At 48.9% G+C, this 21,065-nt stretch overlaps 1 protein-coding gene across 1 annotated transcript in view; it reads right to left on the reverse strand.

Annotated features, from left to right (window-relative positions):
* The window catches only part of SMIM35 (small integral membrane protein 35), a 72,985-nt gene extending 64,777 nt beyond the window's left edge, over nt 1–8,208 (reverse strand). The window contains exon 1 of the mRNA XM_055094914.3: nt 7,996–8,208. The gene's annotated coding sequence lies outside the window, so the exon portion shown is untranslated. The remainder of the gene's footprint in view (nt 1–7,995) is intronic.
* Between the last annotated feature and the right edge of the window lie 12,857 nt (nt 8,209–21,065).

Below are 21,065 nucleotides of genomic sequence, written 5' to 3' on the forward strand. Positions count from 1 at the left end.
GCTGTGCTGTCTTGAGGCATTCATCTTCCTGAGACTCACCTTCTCCCCTGCCCATGGAAAGGATATGACCCACAACAGCCCCACGCACATGCACAGGGTTCACAGAGATTACACAGCTAATACATGTGAGTAGGTTCTGGAAACCATGAAGCCCCGCACAGATGTAAGGACTTAGGACTAAAGAGGAGTCTGTGCTAGGAAATGACAGCTGGGTAGTACACCAAACACAGACCCTTTGCCACCAGGGAAGGAGCTGAGCATTGCTGGAGGAGCGGGGGAGGGCAGATGGGCACACTGGTGGAGGGGTCGGGTCAGGCCTGGGGCCCCAAAGGCAAGGCAGCAGCATGGCCAATCTCCATGGTATGGTCAAGGAAGTTTCTAGCCCCGGAGCTAGCCATTATACTGCCTGTGCTTAATGACCCTGTCATTAAGCCTGTGCTTAATAACCCTAGACAGCCATAGCTCCCAGCCCTGACGGGAGGATGGGATCTCCACACCCAGGCTCAGCCCTCCCTTCCCTTCCATTCCCTACCTCCTTCCATCCCCACAGGCCCCTTTCTGTGACAGTCAGGGTCCTTTGAGCTGCTGCGTCTTAATGACGGCTCTCCCCAGAACCCATTAAGCTGGGTATTCCTAGGGAGAGCTGGAGCAGGGACTCAGGCCCAGGCAGAGGTCAGAGCCCAAGCCCTGTCCCCGAAGGAAATGTGTCCCATGCTAACTACTCCATAGCTGAGGCCTGGAGGGAAGTCAGGGACCCTGGGACTGGCTATCCTGGCCTTGACTCATTACTGTTCCGGAGACCTAAACGCACCCTGAGCCACCAGACGTGGGTGTTAACACCTGAGGTCAACCCCCTGACGCTTCCGGCTGCTCTGGAGGAAGCTGGTCCTCCCTCCCACCTCCTGTTTTCCGTGCCAGCCTGGTACAGAGTCAAGGGGCTTGGCTGGGCTTGGCTGGGCTCAGAAATGTGGCAGTCACGAGCCAGCCTGCAGGCAGTGGGGTGCTGGGAGCACTGCAGAGTCCACTCTGACTGGGGCACAGAATCCAGAAGCCCACTCAGCCCTGGCAGTGCCATCCTAGGCTCTGAGGTGGTAAACTGAGCTGGGCAGTGGGAAGGTCCTAAAGGGCAAGACAGGCAAGGAGGGGCTGCTTGCTTTGCCTGCTCTCCTGGATCCCTTGCCACCTGGGTGACGGGGCCTGGTGTCACTGTAAACACTCCCCCCCCCGCCCCCCCCCCGCTCAAAAGAAGCTCCAGCCAGACACCATTTAATCAGCCCCTTTCATTGGCCAGCCTCTAAATGGGGCTGGGGATTGGGAGGACACAATACCTAGGTTTCACCCTGCAGGTGCTCAACACAGAGTGTGACAAGTATAACACCAGCAATGGTTACAAGGTACCCCTGGAGCTGAAAAAGCAATAGATTCTCTCTAGGGAGGTCGGGAAATTGTCCTGGAAGAGAAACTATTTGCATTGGACTTTGAAGGATGAGCAGGCTCTCTCCAGGCAGGGAAAGCAGGAAGGAGCTCCAGACACAGGGGACTGCATGTGTGAACAGCAAGAAAAAGTGGTAGTATAGGGACAACAGGCTCTTGCTGTGGCTGGAGCAAAGACTCTGGCACTCCAGGTCATGGGAGCTGCACCTGCCGAGGTGGAAGCTGCATCCCCAGGCCCTGTCCATCTCCCAGGGCGCTTCCAGCCTGACCCTGGGGGTCAAGCTCTGTGCCTGGGTGCTTCCCTGGAGAAGGGGTTTAGATGTCAGGGCTCCTGCGTGCCCCCAGGCCTCTCTCCTCCTCTCAGTCTTCCCTCAGTGCAGCTGAGAACCCAGCAGCCACCTCCCTAGCCCAGACCCATGCCAAAGCCCAAGAGATCTGAGGAGCTGAATGTAAGAAATGAGGAGAGACCAGCTCAAGGGGGTCGTGGGTAGAGGGAGAGATGAGAAAAACAGACCCAAAACAGGGCTGGGGAACTGCCATCAAGCTTCCCAAAGCCCCAGAAACGCCCCAGGGCAGCAGGAGACAAATGCTCTCAGGCCTGAAAATCTCCACGGCCTCAGACTTCCCAGGTGCCTCTTCTGCCCTCAGCCTTCCTTCCTGCTCAGGTGAAAACATCAGCCTCAGTAAAATGCTTCAAGTTCCCAAGCAAGGATTCCCTGGGACAGTGAACTCCTCCAAACCTAAAGTGCAATCATCTACCACATTTTCTTACAAACCTGTTGCCACCAGAATGGGAGCTTCTTGAGGACAGGGTCTGTGTCTTTTCTGCTTTTAGCCGCAAACCTAGCACAGGGCATGGCATCCATGGCATGGACTAGGCACTTAGTAAATGTGAATGAATGAATGAGTGGATTGATGGATGACAGGTAAATAATCAAAGACGGAATCCCCTATAACCAATTTCTGATTTATCTGACACTGAAAACAAGGCTCACCCCAAGTCCAATTGGAAAACATGCCAGATCTATCTGAGGGGTTACTAAAGTGTTTTTATCCCAGAGGGGGATGGGCGTGAGGGAGGCACAGGTCTGAGCCTGCCCGGAAACCCTGGTGATAGGGAAGGGGAAGAGTGGGGCAGAGCCAATGTGGCAATCCCCCTGTGACACGTCTAATGCCACCTCCCAGCCTGCCACTCTGACTAACCAGCACGTCGGCAGCTGAGAAATGTGTAAACAAGATGGAAAACCGCAACAGTCCTCCCCTGCCCGTGGCCCCCAGAGCACCCTCCAGCTTCCTCGCATAATCCACATGCAACCAGAAACTCTCGAAGGGTAGCAGATGAAAGGAACACTTGAGGAAGAGGGTGAGAGACATGATGGCCCCTGTCCAGGCGTGGGCACCTGTCCAGGGGTGGCAGTCGCGTCTCCTGTCACAAAATGTCCTGCACATCAGTCTGGCTGGGCGTCGCCCGCTGGTGCGGTTGAGCCAACCAATGCTTTCAGCATATCCTGCTGTCTCAGTTTCTTCCTCTAAATCTGTATGCATTCATTCATTCATTCATTCATTCATTCAGCATGTGTTCCCTGAGCATCTACTATGTGCTAGGTACTGGCAAGATACCATGGAAGATTCAGAGAATATGCAAAATCTAGGCCTTCAATTTTGTGCACTCCATAGATGGAACAGGAGCAGGGGAGACTGCTTTCCCACACTCCAGACAAAGCCTGACACTCACTCACTCACTGATGTCCACAAGAAGGGGCTAAACATAGAGCCAAGGTCAGCCCCCTCACCTTCATCCCATCTCCACCCTGACATCACTCACGATCACATCTCCAGTCTCCAGAGAGGAGGGTCTTGCCAGGCTGCTGGGAGAACCTGTCCGGACACGTAGGAGTCACTGGTGGTCTTAAAGAGAATAATAGCTACAGCAGCAGTATCACATCTCTATCCAAATGCAACAAGGGCCCCATGTTGTGCTTCGAGAAGAACTTTCACATCCAAAATCTCCCTTCAGTCTAATACAACTCTCTGAGACATTGTAATCCTCATTCTACAGATGAAGAAATTGAGGCTCAGCCGGGTGTGGTGGCTCATGCCTGTAATCCCAGCACTTTGGGAGGCCCAGGTGGGCGGATCACCTGAGGTCAGAAGTTCAAGACCAGCCTGGCCAACATGGTGAAACCCCATCTCTACTAAAGATATAAACATTAGCCGAGCGCAGTGGCTCACGCCTGTAATCCCAGCGACTCGGGAAGCTGAGGCATGAGAATCGCTTGAACCCAGGAGGCAGAGGTTGCAGTAAGCCGAGATCACACCACTGCACTCCAGCCTGGGCAATAGAGTGAGACTCGGTCTCAAAAAAAAGAAAGAAAGAAATTGAGGCTCAAAGAGGTTCATGACTTGAAAAGGGTCATTCAGCCAAGGGCAAAGGGAAAACCAGTAGCTATAATTAACTTAGACTTTCAAGAAGACTAAACTAAAGTTTCAAACCCAATGCTGCTCAGGGAAAAAAAACCCAAATTACCAGGAGACCATTAACGATAGAAAATTGATTTAAAGAGAGAATATTATAAGTGGATCAGGCCTAGGACTAATCCTATCTGTGGGAGGAGACAAGAGAAATTTCAGGCTGAGAGTGAGCTCTTCAGAATCACAGACCCTAAGGAAAAACCTTAGAGGTCTTCTCGGCGAGTGGGTTCCCCAAGCGTACTTTGACCTCAGAGCCTTTTGCTCCACTGAAATCAAATGCAGAATCCTCACATGGGACACAGAGAGAAAAACAGAGCTGCAGTGTTTGAAAGGACTGTCCCCCACCCCCGCCACTTCTGCCCTGCCTCCCTCTCCTCTGCTGCGCCGCTGCGGGGCTCGGTCGAATCCCCCAGGGGTGCGCAGAGCCCTTATCTGACCCTGGCCCTCGTCTGCCACAGAAACCTTCACAATCCAGCTTTGGCTCACACATCTGTTTCTAGAAGCTACGGTTGCTGAAAACAACCTTTCCTTTGCCAGGAGAAAAGACTTTCTGTAACTTCCCCCGTTCCTCCTAGAACTGTCTTTTGCCTTTCTCAGACGGCCACACACACTTGAAGCTTTCATGCTTCCACTGGTCCTTGCTTCTCTGAACTGCGTGTTCCACCCTCTCTTCCGAGAGAGTTCACACAGGTCACACGACATCACCTCCGGTCCCGACTGCCCTGGTCACTGTCCCCAGATGCGCTTAGTCCACAGTGTCCCCTGCTGAAGCCAAGCCCCGGGGCCCATGAAATCATAAAAGTCGCTCTTTGCTCAGTTCCTATTACATACATGACAGGCCCTCTATGAAGCTCCTTCCCATTAACAATAAATAATTTTTGACTATGAGTATCTACTATGTCATGAACTTCCCAGGTTCTATTTTAATATTGTTATTAATAACTAATAAAAATAATAGAATATACTCCATGGGCAAAAGAGCTTTACCTCTGGTTCACTGCTAGGTCTCCAGGGCCCAGAAAGGTGCCTTACTAAATGAGTAAACTATTATTGTTGTTGTTATTATTATTACAGTTAACAATTACTGTACTCTTGGCTAGCTGCAGTGGCTCACACCTGTAATCCCGCTTTGGGAGGCCGAAGAGGGCAGATCACATGAGGTCAGGAGTTCAAGACCAGCCTGGCCAACATGGTGAAAGTACAAAAAATTAGCTGGGCGTGGTGGCAGACGCCTGTAATCCCAGCTACTCTGGAGGCTGAGGCAGGAGAATCGCTTTTACCTGGGAGGTGGTGGTTGCAGTGAGCCGAGACAGCGCCACTGCACTCCAGCCTGGGCAACAGAGCGAGACTCCATCTCAAAAACAAAACAAAAAAATAATTATCGTATTGTTACCGTGCACCAGGCAATGTACTATATGCTATGCATATCTGGGGCTCCTTAGGAGGGAGACTTACTGCATCTCTCTTTCTCTCTCTCCCTCTTTTTCACACACACATGAAACTGAGGTTCTTGGTGGTTCAATAACTTGCTAAAGCCTCAGGCCAATGAGCAAATAGGATTCAGACCTAGGCTACAGGATTCCACGGCCTGTGCTCTGTGCACTGTAAAACACAACCTCTCCTAGCAAATGTAATTTCAGCAAGGAAAAACTTCATGAAGCACTCGACGAGTTATGTGAGTGGGCAGGAAAGCAGTAAAGGAACTTCAGGTTATGCAACTGCAAAGTCAGAGAGGCAGAGAAGACACTGAAGCACTATTAAAGCACTATTTATAGGATCCTGAGCTCAGAGTTCACAGGAAACAGATCTAGGAGTCACTGAAACCTGTGCCAGGAGATTGGCTGCAGCAGCCACACCAGCCCAGCAAGGTTGGTTATCACTGGGGCCTCCAGAACAAACGAGAATCCTCAACCCTGCCTCTGTACAGAACCACAGCACAGACCCTCCTTGAACATGTGTGGAGTCCTGCTCTCCATGCCTGTAGGGTAATTGGGGCAGAGAGCACTAATTTTCACTTACTAAACTCCTCTATGTTTCAAGCACCAAGCCAGGCACATCACATGTGTCATCAATAATTCTCACCAACAACCCTGTGAATTAAGTCATATTCTCCCCATTTTACAGATGAGAAAACTGAGACTCAGAAAAATTTATTAACTTGCTCAAGACTTCATGGCTGGGAAGAGGCAGAGCTGGATTCAGGCCAGTGTTCCTGCCTCAGAGTTCAGGAGGAGCAGGATCAAGGGACAACCCCCTTCTGATCAAGGCAGCTGAGACCCCTCAAACTGCAAAGACCAACCTAGGGGACTATGAGCAAGTCTGTAAAATCATGCAAAGACCAGATGGGGCTCCTGGGGGCTTGCAAAGGTGCTGAAAATGTGCACAGTGCTGAGCAGGTGGCGCACCTTACAGAACCTTTCTCCCCATCATCTTGTGAAGTCGCTTTTATTGTACCCACATTCCAAAGAAGGAAACTGGGTCCAGGAGCTGTTTAGTGACTTGCTCAAAAGTTGTTCTACAGATGGAGGAGTCAGATCTTCTTCTTCTTCTTCTTCTTTTTTTTTTTTTTTTTTTTTTTTTGAGACAGAGTCTAACACTGTTGCCCTGGCTGGAGTACAGTGGCAGGATCTTGGCTCACTGCAACCTCCACCTCCCAGGTTCAAGTGATTCTCCTGCCTCAGCCTCCCGAGTAGCTGGGATTACAGGCACCTGCCACCACGCCCAGCTAATTTTTTGTATTTTTAGTAGAGATGAGGTTTCACTATGTTGGCCAGGCTGGTCTCAAACTCCTGGCTGGAGTCAGTCCCAGTCAGTTCCTTTTCCCTCCCTGCCATTTCCCTCCCTTTTAAAGTTTAAAGGACAACTCAGGACAAGCAAAAGTGAGTACGATTCTTGAAAGATGGTATAAACTCTGTCTTTGAACCTTTTTAAATTAACGTCAGACTGCTCCATGGATGGCAGGTCCTCAGTTCAGGTAAATTGCAAGGTTGAGAGAACCCCTCTAAGCTTTAAAATCCATCAGCCCTTCCCAACGGCAAATCCATGAGGGTCCCTGTCAGGCTGAAAGGCTGAACTGTGTGGTGGGACCCCTGCTGGCCCTCTCGAGTCCCCTCCAGCCATTGTCCAGGCATTGTCCTCAGGTGTGCAAAGATGGTGGCACCTTCCTTCCTATCAGACCCTTCCAGGAGGGGAAGGTGGGCTCGGATGGACCCACCACTCTGGAACAGAGGGAAAGCTGAGCAAAGTAGAGCTGTTGAGAGTTCAGAAAGGTGGGAGAGAATGGGCTGCTTCCCCTAGGACAAAGAGAAGGATCGCAGAGGGATTCCTAAGCACTGCAGTAAACAGCAGCATCACCTGGAAGCAGGGCCCTCCAGTGGGAACCAGGTCTGTCTTCAGTTTAATTTAGCCCAAGGGGCATGTACAAATACCTCACTCCTGCCCTTCACATTGTCTCTGGGGAAAAAGCATAAGCGCTGTGCCTCAGTTTCTCCATTTGTGAAATAGGAATAGTTACATCTTCCCTGCCTCCCCAGCCCTATCTGAACCTAAGAGCTATGCCCGAACACGAAAGCTGATTCTTAAATGATGGGAGCTGAACAGCAGGCTGGCAGGGGATAATGGCAGGCTGCCTGACTCCTCCCTTCTGCCCCAGGCCCTGCCCTGGAGCCATTATGTGCTGAGATGGGGGCTGAGGTGCTCGGCTCAGATTGCCAATAGGTCAGCACCTGTGTGGCTTAGAACAAGGCAAAATGGTTTCTAATGTAGCAGCCAAGGCTGAGGTTAGACCCAAAGGAAAAAGTGCTGCTCTAATAATGACTCAACACAAGGCAGTGTTTGTGAGGATGCTCCCTGAATTTCTGCGCGAGAGCTTAGATGCCCAGCAGCATATGGCCTGGGCTGGTGGCCGACCTGCCTAGAGACAGAGTAACAGGTGTGATCCCAGGATACTTGGAAGCCGGCATGATCAGTCATCTCTGAGGACCTCCCATGCACTCTGGGCTGCTGCATCACCACCAGGCTCATCTCAGGAAACTCACTCCCTCCTCTCCTGCCCCATGATCTTCCAGCCCTCAGTGACCCTCTCCTTACCTGTCATGGCTGAGACATCCAAGAGAGAGAGCCCTGTTGCCAGCGCAGCAAAGGCATCAAACTGCCTATTCCAGCTGCAAGTGGAGAGGACACAGCTGCTTGCCGTTGGTTTTGGGGAGGGATGCAGGTTCTGGGGTCAGAGAGCAGAGTGAGGCTCCCTCAGAGGAGCACTGTGGCCGGGCCCCACTCTGCAAGCTGACAGCAAGCACCTCTGGGTCTCTTGGCTTACCCGAAGAACTTTCCCCACCCCCTCCCTTGGGTTTTCCCCACTGCTTATTACTGGCCTCAGCAACCTAACTGCCACCTGCCCAAGCCTCAAAGGACCTGTTTATCCCATCACCTAGCAACAGCACCATCTCTGGCTCTAGGTTTTCCTATGAGACCATGGGAAGCCAGGGCCTTGGACTCCAGGGAAGACTGAAGCTGTCGCCCTCTTTTGTGTGCCCCTACTTTTCTCTCTTTGTCCACACTCCAGTCATTCCAGCTCTGCCCTTACTGACTTCTTTCCAGAGCAAGGCAATGCCAAGTCAGCATTGCAGAGAGGAAGGGAGAAATCAGGCCCCAGGGACAGGATGCTTGGCAAGGGAAGCAGACAGGAGCTGGCCGAGCTTTCTGTTCCTTTGGCCTCCTTGAGCTGCCGCCTCTTCTTCCTCTCCTTTTTAGCCTGGTGGACTTGCCTGTTTCATTATGAGGTTATTAACTCTTTCATCCCATCTCTGAAGGGCAGTTCCCAATTACCCAAAGGGATCTTGAGGTTCAGAGACATTGAGGAGTGTGCCCAAAGCCATACAGCAAGTCAGAAGACAAGGCAAGATGAGGACTCATACTCTCCAGGCTGGCGGCTTCTCTGCAGCACGCTTTGTGGCTTCTCTGCAGCCACTTAAGCTTCACTCCATTTAAAAACAAGAGCTGCCTTGTATCTGGGTTCATCCTCTCTGAGCTGGAAAGGAAGCTGACCTTAAGATGTCTGTTTGCTTTTTGGAGCTGAGCTAAGCCCAACCAGGAGGTTCCCCATGATCTAAAACAGTGGTAGGGGTGGGGAATAGGAATAAAGGAAGAAGAGGCAGGTGAGAAAGGTGGGAACTTAATGGAAGAAAGGGAAGAACGAATGCTAATATCAATAAAGCCCCTCCTAGGAACCAAGCCCTGCAATAGGCCCCTTTCCCAACATGCTCTTTGAGGTCTCTTGACCGCATTCATGGATGATATGGCAGAGCCCAGAACTGAGCAAAGTCACTCTACCTTCACACCAAGGAAGAGCTGGAGAGATGCTGGGGGCAATCTCTGCATGATGACTGCATGCTGGTTATATCCAACAAGGCTGCATTGCAAGGGAGGAGTGATTCAAAAGGACCCAGCACCAGCTAATGACTGTTACTGAAATGAGTTCCTGAAACCATGGGGAAATGAAATCAACAGTCCACCAAGTCCAGAAACCCGGCCCGAAGGGCTAGATCTGTTCCTTACTTGCTCCGAAGCCATAGCAGCTGCCTTTTCTGTAAAATGGGGACAATTTCTCAGGGTTGTTCCGTGGATTATATAGGACAGCATTTATGAAAGAAAGACATCGTAAATTATATAATAATACTCAACTGCAATAACTAATGGTTCTGCCTCCATATTTGGGTCTTGGATTAATGTCTTCCTGCTGCCGGTGACAAACCGAGAAGCAGGAAAAGAAGATTCTCTGAGTTGATCAGGCAATGGCAGGTTTTCCAGTGATTGAACACCCACCCACTTCCACCTCCCCACCTCACCCCCTACCTGGGCCCTGGGGGCCTGGGCATTCTTGCCCTTCCACTGTACTGCACACAGCAGGAGCTTCATTCCCAGATGAGCCCCAGGTCAGACACTGGCTGGGCAGGACCCATGAGTCAGGGCTCTGCGGCAGACTGAATCAACAGAGAAGACAGGCCTGGCCCAGCCAGTGGCCCAAACAGAAAGGGAAAGGCCAATGCCTTTGCTTGGTCTGGGCTGGGCTGGGGCTGCAACAGTTGTAGGCAGAAGCTGAGTTCAAGCTGGGGGTAAATAAATACATCTCCAGCAAAGCAGAAGGAAGCACATGTGTTGTTTGGTGACCTCTCAACTTCCTCCTTCCCTCTATTAACTCCAGGTTAAGACAATTCTATCCGACCTCTGTTTTCTCATCTGAAAATAAGGAAGTTGCCTTGTTTCAGCTTTGCATCTTCTGATCATGGCAGGGACCCACCATGGTGATGGGGTCTGGCTGGATCGCTGAATTTTACCTGGTACCCACATTTCTCAGACCCATTCTCTCCTTTCCTTAGCTCAGGATTGTTGCTTCTGGGCTCAGAGGAGATGCAGCTGGCCATAAGTCCCTATTTCTATCCTGCTCAGGGATGTCATCGACATTGATGGCCCCCAGTTGACACTCACAGGCCTAAAATGCACCCACCTCCCTGCCCATGAGCCCCAGTACTCATGACCTTCTGCAGCTCCTCTTCCAAAGGTGTATCTGTCCATCAGCTCTGACCTCTCTGTGTCACAGATGTTTGCCAAAGAGCTTCAAGAAAAGCCAAAGAATGAGCCACTCCTGGGGAAACTCAGGCAGCACAACAGTAAGGGCAGAACATGGTGAGGACATGAGTTTGACCTCCTCAAGCCACTCAGCATAGCCAGGTGATGGCTTTTTTATGTTTTCCTTGAGCCTTGGGTGCATAGCACTGGGGGAACTAGAATCCTTGCTTCATGACTTTTTTCCCTATTGGTCCATGCAGGGCCCATTTGTAACTTGCTAGTTAGTTGGATTTAACAATGTAATAAGCCTCCATAAACCCACCATCCCCAACAAAAGCTGGACTTAATAGTAACCTACATCTAACCATGAGGTTCCCACTCCTGCACACACATATCCATCCCTCTCCTGAGGTGGGTAGGGCAAGTGTCTTTCGTTTATTAATTCGACAGATATTGGCTATACATATTTGATAGGCAGGGACTGTGCTACAAGCTCTCTGCCCAAGTAAGTTCTTCCCAAACCCCATATTCATCATTCCCTTGCTTCTCTACAGAAAAGATTCTGTGCTATATGTAATCTTTTGGGACTAAGTTTTTCCCTTAATATTACATTCTAATATCATCCTTATTATTATTTTGAGATGGAGTCTTGCTCTGTCCCCCAGGCTGGAGTGCTGTGGCACCATCTCACTCACTACAACCTCCCCTCCCGGGTTCAAGGCATTCTCCTGCCTCAGCCTTCTGAGTAGCTGGGATTACAGGCACGTGCCACCACACCTGGCTAATTTTTGTATTTTTAGTAGAGACGGGGTTTCACCATGTTGGTCAGGCTGGTCTTGAACTCCTGACCTCAGATCCACCCGCCTCGGCCTCCCAAAGTGCTGGGATTACAGGTGTAAGCCACCTTACCTGGCCCCATCCATATTATTTTGTGTCACTACAGTTCATTTGTTTTGACTGCAGCCTAATATGTCACTGTGTGAATATACCAGTCAGCTTCGTAAAGACTGAGCTGAGGCTGAGTCCTCAAACTGAGATATTTTCATTAATTCTTTCATTCAACAAATATTTTTTCAACACTCATTATGTACTGTGCATTGTAGGAGACATCAGGGATGCCACAGTTAACAAGATAGTCACAGTCCCTGTCATACTAGCTTACGGTTTTGCTTTAGTTTATTTTTTCTTTCTCTCTTTTGGTTTCAAACAGGGATAGAATTTTTTTCCACAACTACTACTCAGTGAATAGCAATTGAAAACATATTAAGAGCCAGGCATTGTGGCTCACACCTGTGATCCCAGAACTTTGGGAGGCTGCGGTGGGCAGATCATTTGAGTCCAGGAGTTCGAGAGCAGCCTGGGCAATACAGTGAGACCTCATCTCTACGAAAAAATAAAAAATAGCTGGGCGTGATGGTGCATGCCTGTAGTCCCAGCTACTCGGGAGACTGAGGTGGGAGGAGCACTTGAGCGCAGGAGGTGGAGGCTGCAGTGAGCTGAAATCACAACATTGCACTCCAGCCTGGGCGACAGAATGAGACTCTGTCTCTCTCTCTCTCTTTCTCTCTCACTCTGTCACACACACACACACACACACACACACACACAAAATTAGCCACTGTTCAGTTCAGTGATGAGGAATCCAAGGCCCCAGAAAGTGCAGAATATAAGCCTCCTTTGTGCCTCAGCTTCTAGCACAATTCCGGGTCCATCAAAGGTGTATAGTCAATATTTGTTAAATTAACAATAAACAAAAGAAACTTGCCCTACCTACCTCAGTGAATGCAGGCATGCATGCACAGGTAGACTCAGTGGAAAAGAATGAATTGACAGGAAAGGGCCCACTTCCCTGCTCCACCAACCGCTCTTATAGCCTCCCACAGCTCAGCAAGCACCCTCTCACCCACGTAACTAAAACCCAAGCACACCCAATCCATCGGCGAGGCCTATTGCCTGTATCTTCCAAACACATTTGGCGTCTTTTTACCACCAACCTCCTCTCTCCTTATCCCTTGCCTTGCTCCAGCCATTCCCATCTCTATTTAGTTCCTCCAACCCCCTAAGCTTGTTCCTTCCCACTTGGCTCCTTCTTGTCACCTCCTCTAGGGAGACCAGCAAGATCCTCCGTAACCATCCTGAGCCCCTCCCTAGAGCTCCCATTCTCAGTCTGCATCCAGGCGCTGTCTCCTCTCACCCTGGATTACTCCCTGCATAGCACCTACCCCTCTCTGATCTTTTCTGGTTTATCTGTTTATGGCCTGTCCTCCCCCTTTCCCTAGCCCTCCTCTCCACCAAGAAACAAGCTTCTTGGGGACAGACCCTCGGCTGTCTTGTTTGGGCACTATTTTCCCCATCTTGCTGGGATGATTTCTTGATCTGTCTTTGAATCCTCCTGGAGTAGTGCCTGGTACAATGTAGATGCTTTGCAAGCATTTGTTTAGTTTAATAATTCATTCTTTAATGCTGCCCATCCTGGTTGGCAGACAATTGATATCGACTTGACTAGACAAGAGTTAGATGAAAGGACTTTGTAAACTGTTACATGCCAGTTGGGTGTGAATTACTGTTGATGTTATCCTAACTTGACTCTAGCCACAACAATGCAGAGTCGTCCGATTGGGTCTCATCTTCAGCCTGGAAAGAGTCTGCTCTATCCAGCCCTGGTGATGGTGGAGGAGAGACGGCCAGGAATGAACTACAATGCAGAGCTCAAAGTTCAGTCCAGTTCACAGTCATTTATTAAGTTTTTACTAGGTACTAGCCTGGTGCTAAACACCAAGGGTACAAAGGCAATGAGAAAGAGTGGCTAATTAAAAATAAAATGTTAAATTTAAAAAAGCAACCAAAAAGAAAGAAAAAAGGAAAGGAAATGCTGACCACCCTATGAGAGAAGCCCTGTGATAAACACCTGTACCAAATGCTACAGAAGTGCAGAGGATGGTGTAACTGCCCAAGGGGTTCACCTTGCCCGCTGCCTAGACAAAACCAATTCATCAAGACAGGGGAATTGCAATAAAGTGTAATTCACGCAGAGCCAGCTGTGTGGGAGACTGGAGTTTTATTAGTACTCAAATCAATCTCCCCAAGCATTCAGGAAGCAGAGTTTTTAAGGATAACTTGGTGGGTGGGGGGAAGCCAGTGAGCCAGGAATGCTGATTGGTCAGGGATGAAATCATATGGAGTTGGAGCTGTCTTCTTGCGCTCAGTCAGTTCCTGGGTGGGGGCCGCCAGATCAGATGAGGCAGTTTATTGATCTGGGTGGTGCCAGCTGATCCATCAAGTGCAGGGTCTGCAAAATATCTCAAGCACTGATCTTAGAAGCAGTTTGGGGAGGGTCAGAATCTTGTAACCTCCAGCTGCATGACTCCTAAACCATAATTTCTAATCTTGGGGCTAACGTTAGTCTAGTCCCTAGACAAGAAGGGGGTCTGCTCTGGGAAAGAGCTGTTACCAACTTTGTTTAAACTATAAACTAAGTTTCTCCCAAAGTTAGTTCTGCCTACCCCTAGGAATGAACAAGGACAGTTTGGAGGTTAGAAGCAAGATGGAGTCGGTTAAGTTAGATCTCTTTCACTGTCTCAGTCATCATTTTGCAAAGGCAGTCTCAATGGGAGGGCAGAGGAAAGAGAGTTCCCATGTGAGAGCCCAGCATTTCCCACCGGACAACTCATGTAATCCTCACAGTAGTCTCTTGAAGCAGGTTTTATTGTCCCCACTCTACAGAGGGTAAGCCTGGAGCTCAGAGAGGTGAAGGATCTTTCCTGAAAGCACACAGTTAACAGGAGGCCGGTCTTGTATTCTGACTCGACCCCTGCAGACTGCAGAACCAGGCTGTGTGCTACATCACAAGGCCACCCATGGCCTAGTGTTACCCAAGGGCAAGGCCAGGCATGTCCCTCCATCAGACTACAGGCTCGTTTGGGAGGGAAAGAAAGAGCTCCTTCCTATTGCTGTGTCCACCGTGCTTAGCCGTGGAGCAAGCAACACCCAGGGACCCTCCCTCCATATCTAATCTGGGTCACCCACTCAGGGATTAAAAGAGGCCCTCTCACTCCCAAGAGGAACAGAAAAATTTTCCAGCCAGAAATGTACAAGGTCCTGTGACTCCTTCGACCACCACCAAGGTGGGTCATGACCTCAGCACGATAGGGCAGGCGAGTCCCTGGGTGGAGACCTAGACCACAGGGTTCAGAGGGCATAAACTCAGACAGCATGCTCCTTTTAACCTTTGCCTGGCAGAAAGGGCCTGCATTTTTTTGTATGTGAGCCTTTGTGTCAGTGGCTCCTCCATGTGACTCTATGTGGCTGTGTGCGTGCTGAGTGCACACATGAAGTGGTGTAAGTAGAAATGCCTTTGCGTGTATTTGTGTACATGCGTCGATGGCAGCCTAAGACCACTCTCTCAGAAATATCATAATGTTGGTAGCATATATGTAGTAAAGTACTCAAGTCTAAAGTCTACCACCCAGTGAATTTTTGCACATATAAACACCTATGTAACCAATGTCGAAAACAAGATCCAGAAGTTTTCCAATGTTCCGGAAGACTCCACTGTGTTCCTTCCAATAACTAACTGCCCCTCCTCCCCAACGGTAACCACTATTCTGACTTCTTTCACTATAGATTAACCTTGCCTTTTAAACTTTATATAAGTGAAATTGTACTTTTTGTGACTATTTTCTTGCCTTCATCATTATGTCCATGGAATTCATCTGTGTCATTGCACTGAGAATGTTTATTCTTGTCTATTGCTGAATTATATTCTATTATATGAAAATACCAGTTTATCCACTCTACCAGTGACTGACCTTTGGGTTTTTCCAATGTTTAGCTATTACTAATGAAGCGACTATAAACTTTCACACACAGGTTTTTTGCTGGACATTTGTACTCGTTTCTCTTGGCTCTATCCTGGAGCAGAATTGCTGGGTCAGAGAATCATAAAATAGTTGTATGTTTAGCATTAGTGGATTCAGCCAAACCATTTTCCAAAATATTTGTTCCACTTTACACTCCCACCAACAATGAGAGGTCTTGTTGCTCCACGTCATCATCAACACAGTATTATTAATCTTTTAAATTTTAGCCACTTAGTATTTATGTAGAGATATTTTACTGTGGTTTGAATTTGCATTTGCCTGATAAGTAATGATATTAAGCATTGTTTGGTACTTATTGGCCAGTTGAGTATTCCCTTTTGTAAGATGTCTATTCAGAGTTTTTACAGAAATATAGTATCTGTAAACATAGACAAATTATTGACAAAAACAGATAGTAGAGCAGAATCATCTTGAGGAATTCAGCAATTTACACAAAAACCAGCAACCAGTTGCTTCTACAATTGCTAACCAGTTGCTACTAGTTAAGTAAACGAATAAGTAAACTAATTGAAACAGATCAAATAGGTGCATGACTGAATGTTTCCTGTTGAACCAGGTATTTGGATAACACAGAGACCCCCAACGTAGACTCAGGGAGAAGGGAATGTAGACAAGACCCAAGAACCTCCCGTAGGCTGCTAGCCCCAGCCTGAGAGGCTCCCTGCCTCAACTCACTGACTGTTTTTCCTTCAATTACAGGATCCTGACAGTGATCAACCTCTGAACAGCCTCGGTAAGTTCAGGTCCGGCTTTCATTTGTCCACCTTAGCCTCTGAGTTTCAGCTACCAAGTAGATCCTAAGCCACTCGCGCCTGGCCCTTACCACCACCACCAAAGTGCTAAGTGCCGTGAGTGACATCCAGTCACCCGTCCATCCATCACTCAGCAAACATTCCAGGATTCATTCTAGAAGTAGGAGGCCTGGACTCTGGGGAAACAGGACCAACAAACCTAAAATCCCCAAAGCAATGATTCTCCAATTCATTCATTCAGTCACTCTTAACCTTTCAGTAAAACTGTACGTACATGCCATGTGCCAGGCCCTAGGCTGGATGCTGGGCTATAACACTAATTAAGACAGCTGAAGTCCTTGGTGTCCTGGAGTTCACATTGGCCAGAGGCATTTTCATGAAAAATGGCAGTGCTTGCCTGATTTCCAAGGGAAGAAAACTAAGTTAATAAATAGAATGATCCCAAATTTAAGGAGGTATTTTTCTTCCATTACATTTTCTTAAACCATTAATATCTACTCCTGATAGCCTGCTGGATCAGCAAAACAAATGAGCAAGGAACACGTTAATATGAACAGATCAGTAAGAAAATGGCCAATCCTGCTTGACAGGCTATTTATTTCTCAGTTCTGGGTCATGAGTTAATAATGACCACAAATGAAGTAATCTTTAGCAAGTAAAATGGTGCCTAGTTTATACTTTGGAATTCAATATAAGAGTAGGCCATGGCGTCCCCAAGGAACACCAGGGTGCCAACTGCTCTGCCACCTGAGCAAGCCTGAGAACTCTCAAACCAGAAAACAAGCTGAATTTCCTCGAGGACCAGGGAGTGAACGTGACTATGCAGAACTGGGGTTGGTGAAGACTAGCAGTGGAAGTCCATTTGGCTCAGAGAAAGAAGCCAAATTACACTGGCTTTGAAAGATATAATCCAGATGTGGAAGTCTCTTGTAGGCCCTCGAGTAAGAAGTGACAGAATGAAAGCAAGCTTTTAGGAAGCTCTGTCTAGCTGCAGTGGGCAGGACAGGCTGGAGGGAGGAACAACAGCCGGCAAGGAGGCTGTTCATAGCTCACTGGGTTCGTTAACTTAAACTAGGTATGAAAGCTCTTTCCTTCCTGATGGGGGAAGCAGATGCTCCCTGAGAATGTCTGGTCTTGGACACAGGAACCCATGGCTCCCCATGGGTCACTCACTCTTGGAGAAAACAAACAAATCTCATGTTCCCAGAGGTAGATGCTCAATAAATAAATCATGCATGAATTCATGAACAAAATGTCATCATGGCCATGGCCACAGGAAAGAGGACAATTCTGAAGACTGGCTGCTGGAACTTTAAAAACAGTATTGGCAAACATTACTGATAAGCTACTTTGTGCCAGGTCATAGTTTAAAGGCAATACCATTCCAGTCCACATCCCCACTGCCTGGCCTCTGTGTCTGAAGTTAAAACTTTCTTTTGGGGAAACACAAAGTCCTAAGCTTTCCTTTGTTAACAGATTCATTAATACTAGCATTCACTGGGCGCCAATCTCTAGCAGGATGCCATTCTCCGCTTTGGAAGAGCTGAGGAAAGAAATAGAGTCAGACATATGATTAGCCATCATTCAAGGCAGAATAAAACGTAACCTGTAAGAAAGGTAGAAGGGGCCGGGCATGGTGGCTCATGCCAGTAATCCTAGCACTTTGGGAGGCCAAGGTGGGGGTGGATCACTTGAGCCCAGGAGTTTGAGACCTGTCTGGGTAACATGGCAAAACCCCATCTCTACAAAAAATACCAGCGTTAACTGGGTGTTGTGGCACATGCCTGTAGTCCCAGCTACTTGGGAGGATAAGGTAAAAGGATGGCTTGAGCCCAGAAGGTGGAGGTTGCAGTGAACCAAGATCATGCCACTGCCACTGCACTCCAGCCTGGGCAGCAGATTCCATGAATGAAAGGGAGAGAGAGAGGAGAGAAAAAAGAAAGAAAGAGAAAGAAAGAAGGAAAGAAAGAAAGAAAGAGAGAGAGAAAGGAAAGAAAGAAAGAGAAAGAAAGAAAGGAAGGAAGGAAAGGAAAGGAAAGGAGGTAGTAGAAGGGATATACTTAAGAGAGCAGAGCCAAAAACAATTCATCTGTTCATGTGACAAATATTTGTTGAGCAATTGCTGTGGACCAAGCACTGTTCTAGGCACCAGGGACTTAGCAGTGAACAAGACAGACAAGTTCTGTCTTCAACGAGTCTTCATTTCATGGAGGGGTGGGAGGAGACAGAAAATATACAAAATATGTCAAATATAGAGTTTGTTAGAGGTGATGCGTGCTTTGGAAGAAAAAAAAAGCAAGAAAGGAGGATAGGAAAGGTTGGAAGGCTGCATTTTAAATAGGGAGATCCAGGAAGGCCTCACTGTGAAGGTGACAGTGAAGAAAGACTGGGAGGAGGACAGGGAGCCAGTCATGTGGAGGTGAGGGTAGGAGAGCCGGTCCGTTGCTTTCCAGGGTTTCCAGAATTCTTGCCCCATCTCCCCCAGGGCAGAAGTCCCCATGGCACCTCCCCAGCTTATTTCCCACAAGGAGTGGGGGACTTAAAAGAATGTATCTCTGATACTTACTGATATTAACTTTGCCCATGTTTTCCCTTTCCCAGGTTCCTTCTCCTTGGATAACCATGTGCAATTGACAATGTAGTTATTATCACCTCTGTTCTAGGCAGTGATAAGCTCCTACCTGGTCTCCCTAACCCCAGACTCTTTTGTTCCAATCCACCTCCTCCCTGATGAAACATCCATCTTTCTTTTTGTTTTTTGAGGTGGAGTCTTGCTCTTGTTGCCCAGGCTGTAGTACAATGGCACAATCTCAGCTCACTGCAACCTCCGCCTCCTGGGTTCAAGTGATTCTCCTGCCTCCGTCTTCCAAGTAGCTGGGATTACAGGCATGCACCACCATGCCTGGCTAATTTTTGTATGTTCAGTAGAGACAGGGTTTCACCCTGTTGGCCAGGCTGGTCTTGAACTCCTGACCTCAGGTGATCCACCCATCTCGGCCTCCCAAAGTGCTGGGATTACAGGCGTGAGCCACCGCACTGGACCAGATCCATCTTCCTAAAATTAATTTGATCCTGTCTCTCCACTGTTCAAAAACTTTCAATGGCTCCTCACTGCCTTCAGGATAAAACCCAGGCTCCTTAGCATAATGTTCAAGAGTCTCCACAGCTGCCTTCACCCATCCTGCCTTCCAACCTGCCTTTATTCCCCTGGTACCCCAGGCACACCAGGCAGCTTACAGGCGCCCTCCATGCCTCCGACGGAGCTGAGCCAGTGCCTCCCTCCCGAACTGCATTTAAGTGCCACCTGCTGAGGGAGGCTTTCACCAGCTTACCTTTGAAGATGTCTCTATTATAACATATATTATCTTCCACCTGGCTGGACTGGCATCTGTGTCTGCCTCTTCCCCCAGATGGTAATCTCTTTAAAGACAAGGACCAGGCTAGGGACTTGCTGTTTGTGGGATTGAGGATGCATTGACTCACAAGTATTTATTAAGCCTCTACTAAGCACACACTGTGCTGGAGGCCCCTGCCTCCCCGAAGCTTAATGTTTAATCAAAAGCTAAGTCAGGAGGTCAGGAAAAGGATAAATGGTGGCACAGTGAATGGGTACGTGCCCCAGGGGCTCAGGCCTCTCTCGGGCAGGCGAGGGTCAGAAAAAACCCAGAAATGTCCTAGGACAGGCTCAGGCAAGACACGGGGGAGGTGACCTGACCTGGGGGCTCCTTTGAGCGGCACTCAGGAAAGATAGGTGAGCCTGGATAAGTAAGAAGAGGCAGGGTAACCACGTGCTGATGAAGCTAAGCCTAGTCTGCAGGAATAATCCCCCAGCATTAACCAAAACTGTGCTCAAGGCATACCTGTCACCGGCCAGAAGGCAGGAGGCTGTGGAGTTTGGCTCAGGGATCACCAAGTGCTGACTGCATGCTCTTCCCCTCTGCCTCCCATTTTCTTGCAGATGTCAAACCCCTGCGCAAACCCCGTACCCCCATGGAGACCTTCCGAAAGGTGGGGATCCCCATCATCATAGCACTACTGAGCCTGGCGAGTATCATCATTGTGGTTGTCCTCAGTAAGTGACAGCCCGTACCCGACTTTCACCCTCTAAGTAAATGACAGGGCCCAACCCCCACCCCTGCACTCACCCCTGAATAAGTGACAGTCCCCCACCCCTGCCCTCACCCCCTCAGTAAGAGGCAGTCCCACCCCTGCCCTCACCCACTCAGTAAGTGGCAGCCCCGCCCCTCCCATTATCACCTCAGTAAGTGGCAGCCCCTACTTGTCCTTCACCCCCTCAGTAAGTGGCAGCCCCCACCCCCACAGTCAGGGGCAGGTGATCTGCATAAAGCTTTGCAGAAAAAATCATTGGTATAATAAAAGGAATTTGAGGAGAAAAAAACAGAGAGAGAAAAAGAAAGAAGAGAGAAAGAGAGAAAGAAAGAAAGAAAGAAAGAAAGAAAGAAAGAAAGAAAGAAAGAAAGAAAGAAAGAAAGAAAGACATGTATCCACCCCCTGCTTTGAAGAGAGGCTTCTTCTAAAAGTGAAAGGGGAGATGAACTCAGCCCCCATCTGTTCCAGACGGCTTCTATCCCTGGTGACTTCTTCTAGAGGGAGAGCACAGTGGCATATGTTCCTAACCCACACATGCAATTTGCAGGGCTGCCACGCCCCCTGCCCCCTCCTTCCCATCTTCTGCAGATTGCAAGCTGAGTGGCTCTGAGCAGCGGCTGGAAGAACAGGGCGAGTTTCTGCTTGTGAGGAGGGGAGAAAGAGGAGGCAGCAGGGAAGACCACCCAGGCAGTTGGCACCTGGCCCCCTTCAGCTTGGCCTTCACCATGGCCAGTACCTGAGGCCCAGTGTGGTCTTGAGCAGGCCTCCCTGCCTCAGGCCCTTATCTGTGATAAAGAAGATTCAACTGAAGGAGCAGGGATGTGGGTCCTTTTTGGCTCCCACATCCTAT

Source organism: Pan paniscus, chromosome 9, assembly GCF_029289425.2.
Source record: "Pan paniscus chromosome 9, NHGRI_mPanPan1-v2.0_pri, whole genome shotgun sequence".
Lineage (NCBI taxonomy): Eukaryota > Metazoa > Chordata > Mammalia > Primates > Hominidae > Pan > Pan paniscus.